This window comes from Aedes albopictus, chromosome 3 (assembly GCF_035046485.1).
Source record: "Aedes albopictus strain Foshan chromosome 3, AalbF5, whole genome shotgun sequence".
Classification (NCBI taxonomy): domain Eukaryota; kingdom Metazoa; phylum Arthropoda; class Insecta; order Diptera; family Culicidae; genus Aedes; species Aedes albopictus.
The window spans coordinates 184,095,858-184,116,739 of record NC_085138.1 but is presented as its reverse complement, the minus strand read 5'-3'; the positions used below and the strand labels follow the sequence as shown (position 1 = coordinate 184,116,739).

Sequence of the window (20,882 nt, the reverse complement as noted above, 5' to 3'; positions counted from 1 at the left end):
TCTCAAGTAGTAGGGGCATAACTTAGAGAAAAATGTTTAAATTTCGGAACAAGCGTTTGATTCTTTAGCTTCCAAATTGATCAGACATGAGTTAATCTAAGTGCTTCAGTATGTATGTATGTATGTATGTATGTACAATCCATCTCCCACTGACCGGCAGTGCTTTTATGGAAGAATAATGTCTGCGTCTATTTTTAACTTTTATCCATAGACGCAAACACTTTTAGTCCTGGAGATGGAAGGTGATAGCTCTACTGCACGTCCAACGACCCATTTCAAGTATGACAGGGCTTCCACGTACATCTTGAGGTCGTTTTCTGAAACAGTAAGCCCCGCATTGATGCATCCGGATATCAATTGGATATCTGAAATGCATTAACACTTCCTGAATCAAAAATTTGCATTTTTGTTTCTGGCGCGTATTTGGTATGGTAAATATTTCATGTATGAATAAAATGACGGCTTTTAATTGGAAAAATCTCACCAAGTTCTTCATAGTCTGCCGTGATACAGTTGTATTCTTATTTCTCCAGCGGTGCAGCAACGACCGAAATAGGATTGATTTCATTGCCACGTACACTTAAAACGACGTGGAGCGATCAACCGAGTCAGCGATTACTGGCATCACACCGAAACTCCCGAATGATACTACGCTGAAGAATTACACTTTCACACGCGGAAAACTGACTGGGTGGCGTAATACCGGCCAAACCACCAGCGAAATCGTCGAATAAAATACGTTTTGAGAACGCGCAAAAAATGACAAGCGGCAACGCTTACTTCGCCACCCAGGTTTTTCTCTCACTCTTCTTAATCTAAGTGCTTCAGTATCAAACAAAAATCATCATACCTGGCGTTTGATCCTAAACATCAAAATTTGGAGTTCTGTCCCTATTGCACAGAACCGACAAAGTACCTCAACAAGCAGAAGAGTCAGTCCCGAAAAAACGGGTTCATGATAATCGCGTCGGTGTTCATTACGGTACAGAAAGGAATAATTATTTGCATAATAATGGTCATTACAGAAGCATTATTCGGTGCGAGTGAGGTCAGTGAATAATAAACGAACGGTGCTTTCTTACTGATATTATTTTTATTGGAGCACTTGAAAACGACCAACGTTTCACGTCAACGTCAGTCGGGCACATTTTAGAGAATTAGTGTGTTTACATTACCTACCTCGGTGCATTTCTCGCTACAGCGTAAGTTTTACTTTTTTATTAATCTTTATTCGTATCTCTATCAATATTTACATTCAACAACTTAAACTAGGTGTTCTGTGTATTATTACACACTATCATCCTAATTTATTAAAATAAATTTAAGCTATATAAGTTTTATAAGAAAATTTACCATTAGTCCTCTGAAAACAATCTGTGAACTTTCCAAATATCAGATGTGGGTTGAATCGATTATCCAATCCAACAGGGAACTATTTTACTCCAATTTATGACTTGGTGAGGCATATTGGCCAAAATGGAATGTAAGCTTTATTGTTTGCTCTCAAATAATATGATTTACGATTACCAACGGATTGCTACTGCGGATGACCACCACTTGGAACGTGTTTTGCTACCATGGGAGCAGCAGCAACAGAAGCACTGCCGAGCGGTATCACTTGGGTGTGATTTTCTGTTGGGCGATTTTTGATGACCTCTCGCGTGCCAGCTTAGCTTTTTATGAGAAATGCGGCCCATCTGTGGACGATATACAACTCGATTTTAAGTTGGACGCTCTCGGTCTGTGGCTGGTGACGTTTTAGTAACCATGTTGACGGTTTTCATGGGAATTGCCTGGAATCCGTATATTTGACCGTTGAGAGTTGAATCACTCTATTGATCACGTATCCGGATTTAGATCTATGGTTTGTTATGTAATCATTAATTGTAATGTAGGCACAACCATATAGCCGGGCCCATATAGCCGAGGCGGTAAACTCAAGGGTATTCAGCATGACCATGCTGAGGGTGACGGGTTCGATTCCCGGTCGGTCCAGGATCTTTTCGTAAAGGAAATTTCCTTGACTTCCTTGGGCATAGAGTATCTTCTTGCCTGCCACACGATATACACATGCAAAATGATCATTGGCAGAGGAAGCTCTCAGTTAATAACTGTGGAAGTGCTCATAGAACACTAAGCTGAGAAGCAGGCTTTGTCCCAGTGAGGACGTTACGCTAAGAAGAGAGAGAGAGAGAGAGGCACAACCATTAAAGCTAAGTGGCTTGTTATATAAAACATATTGATTATGCTTAATCATTACCGTGTACCGATGTATGCTAGTTCATTGTCTTGGGCAATGAATCAAAATTCAACCATACATACATACATTTATTTGTTCAACATCACAAGACAAGACATAATCAACAATAGTACGCCACAATACTCGCTTCGTGTCTGCCGCTCTCCATCCTCGGTCGCGCCCGATGCTCGCCAAGTCCCGCTCCACCTGGTCCGCCCATCGTGCTCTCTGCGCTCCACGCCTTCTTGTGCCAACCGGATCCGTTGCTAACACCAGCTTTGTAGGGTTGTTGTTCGGCATTCTTGCAACGTGCCCAGCCCACCGTGTCCTTCCGGCTTTGGCCACCTTCTGGATGCTGGGTTCGCCGTAAAGTGCAGCCAGCTCGTGGTTCATCCTTCTCCGCCACACACCGTTCTCCTGCACACCGCCGAAGATCGTCCTTAGCACGCGTCGCTCGAAAACTCCGAGTGCTTGCAGGTCCTCCTCGAGCATGGTCCATGTCTCGTGTACGTAGAGGACCACCGGTCTTATTGGCGTTTTGTACATGGTGCATTTGGTGCATGGGTGAATCTTTTTCGACCGCAGCTTCTTCTAGAGCCCGTAGTAGGCCCGACTTCCGCTGATGATGCGCCTCCGGATTTCACAGCTCACGTTGTTGTCAGCCGTCAGTAAGGATCCGAGGTAGACGAATTCCTCCACCACCTCGAAAGTATCCCCGTCTATCGTAACATTACTACCCAGACGGATCCGGTCGTGTTCGGTTCCGCCTACCAGCATGTACTTTGTTTTTGAGACATTCACCCCAGTCCGACCTTTGCTGCTTCGCGTTTCAGGCGGGTGTACAGCTCTGCCACCGTTCCAAATGTTCTAGCGATAATGTCCATGTCGTCCGCAAAGCACACAAATTGACCGGATTTTGTGAAAATCGTTCCCCGGTTGTTGAGCCCGGCTCGTCGCATCACACCTTCCAGAGCGATATTGAAGAGTAGGCATGAGAGTCCATCACCTTGTCGCAGTCCCCGGCGAGATTCGAATGAACTGGATAGTTCACCCGAAACCCTTACGCAGTTTTGCACACCGTCCATCGTTGCTTTAATCAGTCTAGTCGGCTTCCCAGGAAAGCCGTTTTCGTCCATGATTCTCCATAGCCGCGCAGAGACTGTCGTATGCCGCCTTGAAGTCGATGAACAGGTGATGCGTTGGGACCTGGTATTCACGGCATTTCTGGAGGATTTGCCGTACGGTGAAGATCTTGTCCGTTGTCGATCGGCCGTCGATGAAGCCGGCTTGATAACTTCCCACGAACTCATTAGTTTTAGGTGACAGACGACGGAAGATGATCTGGAATAGCACTTTGTAGGCAGCATTCAAAATAGTGATCGCCTTGAAGTTCTCACATTCCAAATGGTCGCCTTTCTTGTGAATGGGGCAGATTACCCCTTCCTTTCACTCCTCCGGTAGCTGATCCTGACTATCAGCCGATGCAGACAGGTGGCCAACTTTTCTGGGCCCATCTTGATGAGTCCAGCTGCGATACCATCCTTACCAGCTGCTTTCTTGGTTTTGAGCTGATGAATGGCATCCATAACTTCCCTCAGCGTGAGAGTTGGTTCATTTCCGTCCTCCGCTGCACTGGCGTCGTCGTTTCCTCCGTTGCCGTGGTCTCCCGTGCCTACGTTCTCCACGCCATTCAGGTGCTGATCGAAGTGCTGCTTCCACCTTTCAATCACCTCACGTCCGTCCGCCAAGAGGCCTCTGTCCTTATCCCTGCATATTTCGGCTCGCGGCACGAAGCCGTTGCGGGATGCGTTAAGCTTCTGATAGAACTTCCGTGTTTCTTGGGAACGGCACAGCAGTTCCATTTCTTCATACTGCGCTTCTTCCAGGCGGCGCTTTTTCTCCCGAAAGAGGCGGGTCTGCTGTTTCCGCTTCTATTTGTAACGTTCCACGTTCTGTCGAGTCCCTTGCTGCAGCATTACCGCCCTCGCTGCGTTCTTCTCCTCCAAAACCGTTCTGCATTATTTGTCGAACCATTCGTTCCGTCAATTCCGTTCCACGTACCCGATGGTGCTCTCGGCTGCGTCGTTGATGGCTGCTTTCACTGTACTCCAGCAGTCCTCTAGAGGGGCCTCATCGCGCTCGCCCTCGTCTGGCAACGCGGCCTCGAGATTCTGTGCGTATGCTGATGCGACATCTGGTTGCTTCAGTCGCTCTAGGTTGTAGGTTTATTTTGTAAACTAGTGTTATTATTGAGTGATTTTCGTTGGCTCGATTTTGCTGTGCGCCTACCTTAGCAATATGAATTTCTAAGCGTCAGCATTTTTCTTTTTTTTTTTTATTTGCGGAGCCATCCTGCAATTGGCATGTTTAGTTAAAAAACTACACGACGTAACAAAAATTAACTTTTACCAAATCGAATTTGATAGATTTAAGCGATTTATATAAGGTACGATATTTCCCATACAAGTCACCCTCCAAAAGTTGCGTGCAAGTTTACATACTGGCATAAAATGCTTAAATCTTTCAAATTTGATTTGGTAAAACGAAATATTTTGCTTGAGTCATTAACTTAGATGTTCATTGACCAATTTATCCTTTGATTGGTTAAAATATATATTTCCATGCTGCTTTAGATAGTGAATCGACAAGAATAAAAAGGTTCATTGATTCTATTGCATGCCATAATATGGTAAGCCATGGGAATGAGCCAACCTTTTTTCATCAGAATGGTCTCAGCTAGACTTGATAATTACAAACAAGGAATTGCAGGTGCTTAGATATAACCAAGTTGAAATTACAACCCTCTCTAATCGTGACGTAGTATTTGCTTCTCTAAATATCTCGAAAAGTAAATCCCCCACTCGTATTAGCTATCGTGATTACAACAGCATTGACATTCCTGGTTTAACTGAAGCCGCCAATGCAATTGACTGGAATTCATTTTACAGGATTGATAGTTCAGATTATCTAATCAACTTTTTCAATGCTAAAATGAAGACTTTTATCATGAGCAATTTGTTCCAATGAAGTCTTTTAGACCAAAAAGCAAGTACAGTCCGTGGTTCAACGATGAAATTGGAAGGGCAATGGTTGATAGAGACTTAGCTTACAAGCAATGGAAGCGAACAAGAAATCCTGACGTACAACTTCAATATAAACGTTTATGAAATAGGGTAACAAACTTAATTCAAAAAGCAAAACAAGACTTTTACAGTTTGCGCGTCAATACTGATTTACCTCCAAAAGCTCTATGGAACGAACTCAAAAGTATTGGAGTTGGGAAAACAGCTGATAAAAATCCAGTAATTTTCAGCTCGGAGGAAATCAATTCTGCATTCATGAAAAACTATGTTGAAACTGATAGCAATGAGTTAATTTAAGACAATTTGAGTGGGGTAACGATTTTCTTACACTTTTCCAGTCTGGTTACCGACCAAAACACAGTACGAAAACAGCCATGTTAAAAATATTAGACGACATCGGAATATTAATTGATTCTGGAAAGCCCGTTGCTCTTATTTTGCTTGATTTTTCCAAAGCGTTCGACTCCGTTTCCCATAGAATGCTATGTAGGAAACTAGTTCGAAATTTTGGATTTTCTTGTGAGATGCAGCAAATTTAATCAAATCGTATCTCAGTGAACGATATCAGTCAGTTTGCAGTAATAATAGTCTATCAAGCTTTCTTCCAGTACCGTCTGGTGTGCCTCAGGGATCCATCCTTGGGCCTATACTATTCACATTGTATATCAATGATCTGCCGAATGTACTAAAACATTGCAAAGTTCATATCTACGCTGATGATGTACAATTGATTTTTGACTGCTCAAATTTTTCAACTGAAACCATTGCTGCTTTAGTCAATGAAGACTTAGATAGATTATCGTCATGGGCAAGAAGTAACGGTTTATCACTGAATGTTTGAAAAACTTTTGCTATAATGATAAATGAGAATCGGCAATTGAGAAAACCACAACTGAAGTACGATACTAATGTAACGTTTGTAGAAGGTGCAAAAAATTTAGGCTTCAAGATTACCGTAAAACGGGGTATCATTGATCAGTGGGTAACATTGATCGACTTGACCGACCTCATGAAATGTTCAAACAAGCATTTTACATTGAATCTGTTTCTGCTATCGAATGGTATATCGTAATCTGCTATTATTTAGCTATTAAATGACATGTAATTCTTGAAAATTGAATTTCATGAACATTGAAATTATTCGATTTTTCAATAGCTGTGTTTCGTAGCGCAATGAGATGCATTGTCAAACATTCATGCATGGCATGAATACTAAATACAATATGAGGTTCGAAATCACTGTATTACTTCAATATGATATCCTAGAGTTGGATTTAATGAACGAAACTTTTATGAAAATGCTATTTTTCAATAAAATATACGATTTATTGAAAGTAGGCTATCAATCCCTTAAGCCATTGCCTACCATTAGGCGTTATTCGCGGTTTGAAGGATTTGAATACTAAAATAACTCAAAAAGTACATAACTTGTAAGAATTTGGACAACATATTCAATATCAGTGACTCCGAATTTAGTAAGTAAGGATATTTTCAACACAAACGAACATTGTTAACTTAGGTGATCAATGTTACCCCAAATAAACAAAATCAAAAATTAGATTAAAAAGCCTATTTAAACATGTTTAAAAGTTTTACAATACTTTTTCGAGTAGCTTAACACATACTCAGAGGGCCAGTATTTGTTTTAAAAATATAAAACATGTAACATTCGCTTTAACAAGAGAATTATTCAAGAAAGATCGAAAATCCTGATCAATGTTACCCCGGATTACGGTACTTCAAATTTTGAATGGGATGATTTTTTTGCCGCACAATGTGGAAAAATCTACGCTAAACTTCGGAATCTTCAGCTTGGGGCTCATTTTCTTAGCACTGATATTAAATTGAAACTTTTTAAAAGTCTAGTATTACCTCATTTTATTGAATGCGATTTTCTGCTCCTCCAATCATCTGCTCGTTCTCTAAATAAAATGCGAGTCGCTCCCAATGCCTGCGTGAGTTTTGTTTTCCATTTAAGTCGTTTTTCGTCAGTCTCACATTTGCAGGCATGTCTGATCGGATGTCGATTTGAACATTTTGCTAAATTGAGATGCTGTTTATCTATTTTCAAGCTACTTGAAGGCCAAAAGCCGTTATACTTACATAGAAAACTAATTCTACTTAGAAGTTCACGGTCAAGAAAGTTTCTCCTTCCCAGGCATCGCACAGTTAAATATGGAAATTCGTTTTTCGTGAAAGGTGTTGCTATTTCTAACTCTCTACCAAACTTTATAACTGTAGAAAGATCTGCAGCAGTTTTTAAAAGGATATGCATCGAACACTTCAACACAGTTAAAAAACATAAGTGTAGTAGAGTTTTATTAAATGTCATTTTCAATTTCTGGCCACTTGTTCTACTATTTAATATATGTTTTGTAACATTAAAAAAGACATTGTCTTAAATTACTTGGTCATAAATGTAATAATAAAAAAATGGCTTGTTGTTAAAAAAAAGCCCAAAATTGCATACTTTGCCCTATAAATTGAGGTGTAGCTGAAAATTGTGACGTGCTGGAGCAAATCTGAGCCCAGATTTGGATTCAGCAGCCCAAAATCTGTCGGAGACACATAAGTTTGCTCTTGAGACAAAAAAAATGTTGCGCTGTGCTTTTGCTATTTTCTAGCCTCATCGAAAGAGCTAATTTTTCTGAGTAAAACGTCATTTTTTGCGCTACAATTCCGATGTTTTGAAAGTTATTTAACCAGAACAGTTTCAGTTTTCGTGGATAGAATGCGTTGCGTTGCGTTGCGTTGCGTGGTAACGGAGTAATTCGTAGATTGCATACTGAAAGTTGTCATGTTTAAACTTTAATACTCCTATTCTAATTGCTTATGGAATGCTATTTGGTAAGGAACAGCTATCCAAACAGAGGTTGAAGCAAAAAAGACATGAGAACTTCCATTGCCGGCCACGCCCATCTTCTCCGTTACGATGAAAGGAAAGGATGTGATGATATGACACCTACTTTATGAAAGGCCAGCGACTCACCGGCGCCCCCATAGGTGTCAAGGAGTTGAATATTTGGAATGGGTTGATTTGGGAATCACTATAAGTGAGTGATGCGACAAGATTCAGATTGTGTAAGTGTAAGTGTATCATGTAAATGTGTTGATGTGAGTGAAAGTGTTTAGTACGTTGGGAGTGACGTAGCTAAGAGATTTTGTCACTCCATGGGCCTCGTTGCTTCAGGGATGGGGCACAGGCATTTTCACTGTGTCCTGGCCAACAAGCCTAGGCTTAAGCGCCATTGCTCGCTCTCTGAAACGAGAAGAAACACGTTTTGTGGATGGGAAGGGATAATAGGGTAGGGATGATAGGGTAGAGATGATATCTATTTATCGAGGTGCCAGCGACTCACTGACGCCCTCGTAAATAGAAAAGAGTTGGAAAATTGATACGGGAATGGTCTGGAATTAAGTATGAGTTATGCCACTGGATTATTATAAATTTATATATGTATATAGTTTGATATATTAAAAAAAACTCTTTAAATGATTGCATTTATGTATATATCACAGTACGGTAACAAAGCGCTTACTTAATGAAGCAGAACAATTTACAATTAGCAAGTTAGCGGCACATACAGACCGCGCCCTCTTAAACCACTTCAACAACACATTCATACACACACTGGCTACTTATCTGACTTCTGGGCGCGGAATAAAGCTGCTCCAGAGGGAACAGGATGACGATAAAAAGACATGGATCCAATCGTCCACCGTGTGAACGTCGGTCTCAGCTGCTCACAGGATGATCGGGTCCGCACAGCTCCAAATCGGCAACATCACTTTGCACACGCGCGCGGATGAAAACTACGATCGAAAGTTCATCGAGCACACAATGCACCCAAGCCGAAAATATTACGGATACAACTTTTCTACTGGCCTGATCAAACACCCACGGTTTAATAGCGGAACAAAATTTCAAAAATTTGTCAAAATTTGAAGAAAAAAACAAAACCAGCGCAAATGAAACGTGACAGCGGCGAAAATTTGCGACCGCTCACAATCACAGGTTACTATCGTTTCAGTTTTCGTGGATAGAATGACAGATTAATCGATAAAAACAAAAAAAAAATCCCCATACAAATTTTGAATGCATTGCAAAAATAGTTACTACCCACTAAAATTATAAAATTTTAGATTTCGACAAATTTTTAGACGAAGATTCCAAAATCTGTATACCCCAAAAGAATCCAATTTTGACAAATAATTAGCAACATGGAACGGAATTTAAGTAAAATGCTGTTGAAAATTCTGCAACTCCATTTACGGATTTTTCGATTGTTGAAAGTATTTGGTGTGTAGTTTTATGGTGGTTTTAAGAGCTTCTTTTTGTGGTAAACTTGCGTCGTCATAAAACTTGGATAAATTTCATCAACATTTATCTTGGAAATGTTCTTGTTTTCTAAGGGTGCAATGCCAAAGACTGTTGAAGATAACTTTAAAACCACAAATAGTTAAAGAATAATTGCTCTTGTTGCAAATTATAATAAAACTGACGGGGACATCATCTTTAACCACAGACTGGACGAAATTTAAGACTAGACAAGGGACACATGGTGCATTCGCCAGAGGATTACAGAGAAGAAACTATTCCCAATAAATCGAGGAAGTGGAACCCTCACCGCATAGCGTGGTGCGATTAGAAGCTTGATGACCCTAAGGGGCTATTCATAAACCACGTAGACCAAATTTTGGTCATCTCAGACCAACAAACCCCCCCCCCCCCCCTCCCCCCTCGTAGACTTTTATCCATACCAAAACTTTTAAATTTGCATGGAGCGTGGTCTTTGGCCAGAGCATCCCCGCCCCCTTTCCGTCATCCCTAAAACTCTACGTGGTTTATGAACGACTCCTAACCGCATGGCTACGAGACTCTGCAATGAAACCAATTAGGCTATGGATGCTTTGATAGAACCAGTTTTCCTGTTTCTCATGGGATAAATGTTGAGAGTATTTTAGTACAGCTTTAGTAAACTGAGTGTTTTATATGAAGATATAATGAAATCGATAAGGGGCCATCCATTAAGTACGTCAGAGGGGAGAGGGAGTTTTTGAAAGTGTGACAAGCAATGTGTTAAGTATATGAAAGACCCGTACGAAGGGGAGAGGGGGAGGTCGAAAATTCACAATTTTATGGTGACGTAATTAACGGATGCTCCCTAACAAAAAATAAAACAAAATCCACAAAATCAAAAATAGTTACCGTCGATGGGGGTGACAATGGGTCTGGGGGTGAGATTGGGTCAAAACGGAGAAACATAAAATTTGAAATAGCTCATCAACTATCGCTAATTTATATTTAAAACTTTATATTATTTCAAAGAGAAGATGTTTTTACACGTCATGATGCAGAATTAGATGTTTAGCAACAATCGTATTTTGTTAAATTTGTGGCTCAACTTATATGATGAAACTACTAGTAAATCACTCTGAAAAAAATTCTCCTTCGTAATGTTTTACACAAGTACCTAACCATAAATTTTCTTATAAGTGGTTAGCTGTAGGTATTACCTAGTTGATGCAACGAAAAAAGTGGGCTATCATTGCTCTTTTTATTTAAAAATTCAATATTTTCGACCCTATGTCAAAATATTAAGAATGGGGGTGAGATTGGGTCAAGCAAGTTATTGAGTGCACATAACCTTAACTAAAAATTCAACTTGTTATACAGTCCCCATTTGACGTTAGAGTGGTGCCATGTTTACCGTATTATCATAAAAGCACATTTTTTTTCGAAAATATGTCGAAGAAGTGTCAAGCGAATGTGTTCCTACGTTTAGTACCTTGTTTAGTACCTAAAATCATTTAAAACAATAAACCCATACGTTTGGACAGCTACTCTAATCATTAGCTAATCTTTAGTGTACTGCAATATCGTAAGCTCATAAAATAGACTTAATAGCGTTCTTCTTCTCCAATTATTTTTGAAATGTTAAGGAAATATCGTGAAACTACCAGACGGTAGTGGGACCCTGGAAATACTGTGGCTATAAAACCGGTAACATAGCACAATGTCGGAAAATTTGTTTTTGGTTTTTATTTCTGTGTTCAATGTCGGAAAGCAAACGAACGTCCAGATGCGACATACGTGATTGCTTATTGAGTATTTAACTTGAACTTTATGCATTTAGAGTGACATATACGGATCATTCATAAAATACATAAAAATACTAAAGAACGAAAAATAAGTCTACCGTTGTACTAGGACTCCGTTTAAATGTTATTGCGGGAGAGGGTCTAATAATGTGAAACGCTGTATAACATAACATTTGAACGACCCTCTATCTTGAGATGGAGTGATTTGCTTTGGCAATACAGGGGCATAAGAGTTTATAACGGAGGGTTTGGATAAACATTTCTTATGCAGTATACTAAAAATATCATGTTTTTTTCAATCAATCTTTCAATGCGCCCCTCCCTCATTGAAACCCTCCCTCCTCTCATGGAAGTTGAAACTTTAAATGAGGATGATTGTGGTATCTAAAAATAGTGATACAACATACAAACGTTATTTTATCAAATTTCAACAATTTTTTCGGTTGTATTAGCCCTTTTAGGTGGATTAATCATCTTTTAAAATTACCTAAGTTTTATTCGTCATGGTTACATTGTATTTTAAGTAGGTTTACTAGATATGATCAATACAATTAAATTATATTCTCAGATAGGCGATTTCGAATGCTTTGACCCATTCTCACCCCCTCTAAGGGGTGAGATTGGGTCAATGTTTAATCATTTGTAGTTTAGTAAGCAATTCATATAATGTGATATTTTCTTGCTAAACTATCATTACCACATAGAAGAGTATACATACCAAATAAAAAGTTATTCCGACTTCAACTGCATTTGTTATTTAACAAACCATCTTTGAGATCATAATTGAATCAATCAATGAAATCAATTTTGAAATACTGTTTTCAAAAATTCGGCTTGGCATTTTTTTATTTTATTCATTCAGATTATTTAATCAAACTTATTTTAATCAATTTAAATAGACATCAAGTTTAAATAGGCAATAACCCAAGCTTGTATCTTCATATTAACAAAATTTATTTTGTACTTACCCATCTTTTGAATCATATCTTTACAGCCTGACCACAAAACATATACAGTGAGAGGAAATGTTTTTGCTATTACTGCATCAGTTAATTTTCGACAGCTTCCACTTTAATCATTACATTTCTTACATGCATTGATGTGCTATAATACACAACTTTTTTACTCAATACACTGTTTGCTTAAGTTATACGTATTCACTATTTTTTACACTCTCAACCGCTACAAATACTTTTTGTTAACTACTTCGCCAACTAGCACTGACTAATCCGAAACCCCACTTTGCACTTCCTCACTTTCTTCGGAAATCACGTTCTACATTTTAGTTAACAACTCCTTCAACTGTTTAAATCGCCGTAATTTTGTATGATCGATCACTTAACGATGTCGTCGCTTTCGGTGAATTGGCGACGACTGCTCTAAACGACCGGAAGAACCAATTTCGTTTTATGTCGTTCGCGGCTGAAGAATATTCCCCCGTTTTTCTCACATGGCACATGTTAGCCCAACGATCGTCAAGCCAAACCATAAACAACACTCGTCGTCTTCGTGGACCGGACTCAACAAACCATGACCAACGCCAATTTTGTCGTCTTCATCCGTCCGTCCATCCGTCGTTGGTCCTGGGGACAAATCGATTCCGTGGATCGTAAGTCTTATTCTATGTCCACCGCGCCGCGCGCCAACCATCGACGGAGACCGCAAAATCTTGACTGACGCGCCACCAGAAACCAACGGTACGGATTGGGTCTCTGTTGCTGCTGTTGCACCGCGCGCCGGTCGTCGTCGTCGTCGACTTCGTCTTCGTCAACGCGACGTTTGTCCGTTAGTCGGTAGCCAAAAAAGAAATGCCGCAACCCGTTGGCGGTGGCGGCGACGGTGGTGAAGGCAGTCGTAGTCGGTGTCGAGAGAACGCTGGCTGCTGTGCAACTCGCGTCGACATCCAGTCAGTTCAGTAGTTACCACGCACAAACACACCAGGCGGCGGCGACGACAACAACCAATCCGGACGACGTCTTTATTCCTTGATCCCACGACAGCGACTGATGGGGTTTTCGCCAACCAAAGCAACCAACGTCGGTCGTCGTCATCTCTCCGATGACTGGCCTGATGGCGCTGCTGGCTGACTGGCTGCCGGGGCCGGGATGATGTCGCCCCGCTCGCTCGGTCAAAACAAACAAATCGCAACACGCCGAGGCGGCAACATTCCGAACCGGAGAGAATGATAATTTTCATCATATGATAGGTACCGCCCGAAGAATGTGGGCGCATGGTCGCACAGGTGTTATCGGTGTTATCAACCTGGTTTGATTTTTTGTTTTATTTTATGTTCTTCAAAATGATGATTCCTTGTAAGTTCATGTGGCTTCATTTATACATTTAAGTTGCTCTATTTTTTTATTTTACCTACCGTAATCTGGGGAGAAATTGATAACTTTTCCTCCATTCTTTTCAATAAAATCAGGTACAGTGCATATGATTTCAAACAAATATTTTCAAAAAATGTACTTAGTGAATCTGTATCAAGTACCGTAAACGAAATTCTTACAAGAAACTGCTACATTTTCAAAAAAAATTGAAATTTTGAAAGTTTGAATTCGGGGTGAAGTTGATGAACCAATGCACAATGGTCCGAATTCACGTTATTTTTTATTCTTTAATCACTTAACCTAATTTTACAGCTCTTTTATCCACTAGGGCACTGCGTGAGCGATTCTAATTGGAAGCTATACTTACACTTACGATCTACAAACGCCGAAATGTATTCTATTCTATTTCTTCTATATCGAACTGGTTGCCGTTGCGCTGCTTTCACTTTTTACCCTATCATGGTAGAATGATGATCACGAGGATGTTGATGTGTGGCTGTTGGTTGTTCCTTTTTCCAGACCGATTAGGGGTCCATTATGAGGTGCCGTTCGCCGATGTCCATGTATCCGGGTTCGTTTGAGCCATGGGCTCAGAAGAGGGTCAGTGTCAGCTGCTCTCAGGGGGGAAAAGCAACTGACGAAGGCCGAGGCTGGGATCGAACCCATGACCATCTGCTTATGAAGCAAACAGGTGATCAATTGCGCCACGGGTCTCGGAAAATCTACGTTTGAGCAGGAAAAAAGTATCATATCTCTAGCATCATTAATTTTCGGCGATTGGTGTCTTCAGAGAAGCTGTTTGCATTTGTTTGCTGCATCTTTTCCAACAGTTTTTAATTAGGGTGGTCCCCGTCTTAACTCAAATCAGGAAAAGAACTGTTTTAATTTTAAGTTATATGCGATCAAGTTCTTCAGCAAAGTTGTGGTCAATGCTTTTTCGAGCATCTTTGCCGAAGACATCTAGCTCTTAATTTGAACGTAGTTGGTCAATTTAAGTTTTGACTTAGACTTTTATTTGATTTTTTTTTCGAAGATGTAAGCAAGTACTTGCTAGGTCTTCGCATTCAAATGTTTTTTTTTTATCTATATTAACGAGATTTTTAGCCCTAGGCTAGTTCATCTCGGGACCCACGCTTTACTTCCCTTCCGAAGGGAAGGGGCAATTTTGACTTAAAAACGATGCACGCTATGTCTGAACCAGCAGATTATAAAAATTGAATGTACATCGGGTTTCTTTCCATAAAACATCAGTATTCAAGCTTTATTTTCATTTGCAGAAGGTTTTAAAATATTCTATCGGTGAAAATTTTTCCATACATTTTGTATGGGAGAGAAATTGGCCGAAAATGAGGATTTCAAGCAAATTTGTATGAAAAACGGTCAAAAAGATGGAAAAATCAAAATTTCCCCGATAGAATATTTTGAAACCTTCTGCAAATGAAAATATAGCTTGAATACTGATGTTTTATAGAAAGAAACCCGATGTACATGCAATTTTTATAATCTGCTGGTTCAGACATAGCGTGCGATGTCTTGGTCCGAAGCTCACATCTTCAAAAAAAAAATCAAGTAAAAAAAATATTATGAAAAACCCGTTTTTGAAGGGGTATCCCTAAGTCTAAAACTTACAATAATAATATATAATTAATATATATTAATATATTAATAACTTATTATAATTGATCTTACCTTACCTTACCGACGTCAGGGTTGCCTCTTCTATACATAGTAGCCGTCCCCATTCCACTCGGTCCATGGCTGTTTGTCTCTAGTTCCGCACTCTGCGTAGGGTCCGCAGATCGTCCTTCACTTGGTCGACCCACCTAGCTCGCTGCGCACCACGTCTTCTTGTACCGGTCGGATGACTCTCGAGAGCCATTTTAGTCAGGTTGCTATCCGACATCCTGATGACGTGACCCATCCACCGTAGCCTCCCGATTTTCGCGGTGTGGACGATGGTTGGTTCTCTCAGCAGCGGATGCAGCTCGTGGTTTATTCACCCTCTCCAAATCCCGTCTTCCATCTGCACTTCGCCGTAGATGGTACGCAACACCTTCCATTGGAAAACTCCAAGGGCGCGTTGGTCCTCTGCACGTAGGGTCCATGTTTCGTGCCCATAGAGGACTACCGGTCTAATCAGCGTTTTGTAGATAGTTAACTTCGTGTTACGGCGAACTTTATTAGATCGTAGAGTTCTACGGAGTCCAAAGTAAGCACGATTTCCTGCCACAATGCACCTCTGAATTTCTCTGCTGGTGTCGTTGTCGGCGGTCACCAGTGAGCCAAAGTACACGAATTCTGTCTCGATTTCATCACCGTCGATATAAATTCTGGGTGGCGGGTGCGGTAATTCCTCCCTGGAGCCCTTTGCTATTATGTACTTTGTCTTCGACACATTAATGACTAATCCGATGCGCCTGGCTTCACTTTAGTCGAATGTACGTTTCCGCCATCGTCTCAAATTTACGAGCTATTATATCAATATCATCAGCGAAACCAAGCAGCTGAACGGACTTCAACCGATTTGAAATCGATGAACAAGTGATGTGTGGGCACGTTGCATTTGCGGCATTTCTGCAACACCTGGCGGATGGCAAACATCTGGTCCGTTGTAGCGCTTTCACCCATGAATCCATCCTGATATTGCCCCACGAACTCTCTTGCAATCGGTGATAGACGGCGGCATAAAATTTGAGAGAGTACCTTTTTTTATCTGTATTAACGAGATTTTTAGCCCTAGGCTAGTTCATCTCGGGACCCACGCTTTACTTCCCTTCCGAAGAAAGAACTCTCATTTTATGAGTTCTGTTGGGAGTGGGATTCGATCCCAGGTCTTCGGCGTGATAGTCAAGTGTTCTGCCAGGGCCGGATTTACAAATGTGGGGGCCCGGGGCCACAGTGTTGTGGGGGCCCTTTATATAGAGGATGTATGTTTGCCCATTAATATAGAAAAAAAATGAAAAAATAATCATCTCTCTTACAAACATTTATTAACCCTCTAATACCCAAATTTTTGATTTTGATCTAAATATCATTTTTCGTCATCTAAAATCGATTTAAGCATGTTTTGGAAGATGATTCTTTTTAATTCTCGATTTTGTAAATTTCGGTTTTTGATTTTTCTAATTTTTATTTTTGAACGTCCCCTCACTTTTATATTTTTCCTGGGAACCTATTCGGGATACGGATTTTTTGAGACGAAAACATTTTGAGATTTTATGACTATTGTTGAAATATTAATATTTTATTTTTTTTCTATTGAAAGTTTTATTTTCCGTGTAATTTTAAGGAAAATAATTTTAGAATGTATTTGTCTCCCTTAAACTGTTTTACTATGATAGAATGGTTTGGGAAAATTTCAAATATGTTAATTGTAGCGATCCAATACAAAATAATCAATGACTTATAAAAGGTGACTAAAACATCAATTTTTCAATGATTTTTAAAAAATGTAAATACGTTTTAAAAGACACCAAAAACTATTGTGAGATGTACAGAACAGTCCTAAACATTAGCCAAAAATATAAAAATTTTGATTGTCCACGAAATAGAAATTACAAAATTGCTCAAACTATACCCCGTCTAAAGGCGGGATTGAGTATTAGAGCGATAATGAAGGTATTGATGCCTTTGTGGAAGAATTTCAATCTAAAGCATTATAATTATATCATTTATTATTTGTTGTTATTTTTTATTTATAAACAGCTAGGAACAATAATGAAAGTCTCCAAATTTGAAATTCTTGCGTAGAAGAAATTTATGTAAAGTAAATAATGCTTTTCACGAGCTTTTTAGCTGAAGAAGAAATTTCTAATAAAATTTGTAACGCAATCGGGGGTGTCGTTTTTGTGAAATTCAAAGAGAATTTCTAGGGTATCTCTGCTGCAATCTTTAGAGAAATTGATGGTTGATTACCATGAAAAATGAACATTTAACAAGAACTTGTTATAACGCGACTCCTACTAGAGATTCGGGTGACCTCCCAAAGGAATTTTTCACAAAACGGAAACTGATTCAAAGAAGAAATTCTAATAGAAAATGTCGTAGAAATTTAAGCGGGAAACCATAATAAGCTCCGTTTGAAATTTTTGACTTAATTTTCAACAGAATGTCCCATTAAGTTTCTTAAAAATCTTTAACAAAAACCGGACAAATTTTTAGCCGTTTTCTCCACAAATTTCTCCTGCAATATTCTTAAAAAAAGCTATGCATTTTATTAGGAGTTCGCCATGGATTAATCTTTATTTCAGTTAGCAAATTTGTCAATTCAAGAAATTCCTTTTGAAACTTTTCAAAATAATCTGCATTAAATTCTTGTTAGAATTTTTTCTAGAAATGTTTCAACAGCTCTTATGTTTTCAGATTTGAGATGTCGGAAACTGTCTAACTGAATCTAAACTCAAGAGTACTTAAAAATACTATTAAAAATCCTTTAATTCTTCCAAAACTCTGGATTTTTTTCCACAGTGTTTCCAAAAACTTTGGACAAATAATAGAAAACAAATTCAGCAGGAAATTTTTGACTCTTCAATTTATAGAGTTTCCTCTAGAATTCAGTCGAAGATTTTCTATAGGATTTCCTGTAATTTATCTTGAGCAATCGTACACATAAATAGCTCCACAAAACTTAATAATTGCAGGCTTTCTCAAAAGAATCACAACACGTACATCTTGCTACGAAGAAGTTCTTATGACAAAATTCAAATGAAGAGAAGTTTCTTGCACTACTTTTTTATTCACATATTTTTCGTGAAGTGCAATTTTGTGGGGGCCCCCAAAATGTGGGGGCCCGGGGCCCTGGCCCCCCTGGCCCCTCCCTAAATCCGGCACTGGTTCTAACCATCACACCAGGTCCGCTCCACTAGAGAGTACCTTGTAGGCAGCGCTCAGTAGTGTGGTCGCGATAGTTTCCGCAATCCAACTTATCGTCCTTTTTGTAGATGACAGACACGATACCTTCCATCCACTCCTCCTGTAATACTTCCTCCTCCCAAATCTTGGTAGTGACCCAGTGTAGTGCTCTCACCAGTGCTTCTCCACCGTGTTTTAGTAACTCACTTGGTAGTTGATCTTCTCCAGCGGCTTTGTTGTTTTTCAACCGGCTAACCTCCTCTTCAATCTCTTGGAGGCTAGGGGCCGGAAATCTTTCGTCCTGCGCACTTACTCCTAGATCTGTTACCGCACCACCTTCGGTGCTTGCAACGTCGCCATTGCGGTGATCATCGTAATGCTGCCGCTACCTCTCGACCACCTCACGCTCGCTCGTGAGATCATTCCGGTGATTATCTCGGCACATGTCGGCTTGTGGCCCAAAGCCTCTGAGCGAGCGGTTCAGCTTCTCGTAGAACTTTCGTGTGTCCTTAGCGCATTACAGCTCTTCCATCGCTTCGCGATCTCGTTCTTCCTGCTGGCGCTTCTTCATCCGGAAGACTGAGTTCTGCCTGTTCCGCGCCTGTCTGTAACGTGCCCCGCCCATGCTGCATTCTTCTCGTTTTTCAACTGTTCACATTCGCCGTCGTACCAATCGTTTCTGTGATTCGGATTCGCGAAGCCTAGTGCTGTAGCCGAGGTGCTACCTATGGCGGATCGGATGTCCCTCCAGTCATCTTCAAGTGTAGCTGCGCCAAGCTGCTCTTCCGTTGGTAGGGCCACTGCTGACTGCTGTGCGTAGTCTTGAGCCACTTCTACGTTACGCAGCTGCTCGATGTTGAGCCGCGGCGTTCGACTTCGACGCGTGCTGGTAATAACTGTCAAAAGTTTTGAGCGCATGCTACATCGACTAAGTAGTGATCCGAATCTATATTCGCACTGCGGTATGTGCGGACGTTGGTTATATCCGAGAAGAATTTACTGTCGATTAGAGCGTGGTCGAATTGGTTTTCTGTTTGATGGTCGGGTGATGTCCAGGTGGCCTTGTGGATATCTTTGCGGGGGAAGAAGGTGCTTCGGACTACCATACCACGGGAGGCTGCAAAGTTTACGCATTGCTGGCCGTTATCATTCGATACGGCGTGCAGGCTGTTTCGCCCGATTACCGGTCTGTACATTTCCTCCCTTCCCACCTGCGCGTTCATGTCGCCGACAACGATTTTCGCGTCACGCGGCGAGCAACCATCGTATGTTTGCTCAAACTTCACGTAGAACGCTTCTTTCTCGTCATCAGGTCTCCTTTTGTGTGGGCAGTGGACGTTGATGATGCTGTAGTTGAAGAAATGGCCCTTAACTCTTAACATGCACATCCTTGCGTTGATCGGCTGCCACCCGATCACACGTTGTCGTATCTTGCCCAACACTATAAATCCTGTTCCCAGTTCATTGGTGGCACCACAGCTTTGGTAGAAGGTAGCCGCTCGATGCCCGCTTTTCCACACTTTCTGTCCAGTCCAACAAAGTTCCTGCAACGCCACAATGTCGAAGTTTCGGGGATGTGGTTCGTCGTAAATTATCCTGTCACATCCTGCGAAACCTAGTGACTTGCAATTCGTTCCAAGTTTCCAATCGTAATCCTTAATTCGTCGCGTGGGTCTTTGCCGATTGTATCCAATCGTATTTTCTCCTATGTTATTCGCAATGGAGATTTTTACGGGTGGCTTATTGGGCCTACGCCAACACTCCTGTCTCGCCGGAGGGCAATCGTGCCAGTTCTGCTTAACGTCCCAACCAACACTGGGACGATCATGCTGATGGGGCCACCACCTTGGATCTAGCTGGGCGTGGTACAGCGTTTCTTACTCAGCCGCTGGATGCCAGAACAGACGCTGTTTGAGCCGCACCTCCTTGGTGATCAGACGCTCGAGACGTTCCTCCTCAATCTAGCAGAAGTCAGAAGGACAACAGTGCACAGGCTGCACTACCAGGTAAGCACACAACTCTTAGCTGGCGGTCTTTGTCATCCCGTGATCCGTGGAAGTATGAGGTAGGAACTTGTGAGGACCAGAGCTCCCCTTATCGACTCACCGTTTTGCAGCACAACTGGGAAACTAGTGGAGGATGCTGAATGCTTCCAATATCTTGGTTGCCTAATGGCGGCCGATGGCGGCACCAAGATCGACATAGGTGCACTGATCAAGAAGGCGAGGGCTGCTTTTGAAAGTGCTCAGATAAGTTGACGCACCAAAATCCGAATTT

General features: G+C 40.9%; 1 protein-coding gene across 1 annotated transcript in view; it reads right to left on the bottom strand.

The window, feature by feature from the left end:
* The window catches only part of LOC109429221 (cardioacceleratory peptide receptor-like), a 346,376-nt gene extending 332,791 nt beyond the window's left edge, over positions 1-13,585 (bottom strand). The window contains exon 1 of the mRNA XM_062856330.1: positions 12,393-13,585. The gene's annotated coding sequence lies outside the window, so the exon portion shown is untranslated. The remainder of the gene's footprint in view (positions 1-12,392) is intronic.
* Positions 13,586-20,882: the final 7,297 nt, after the last annotated feature.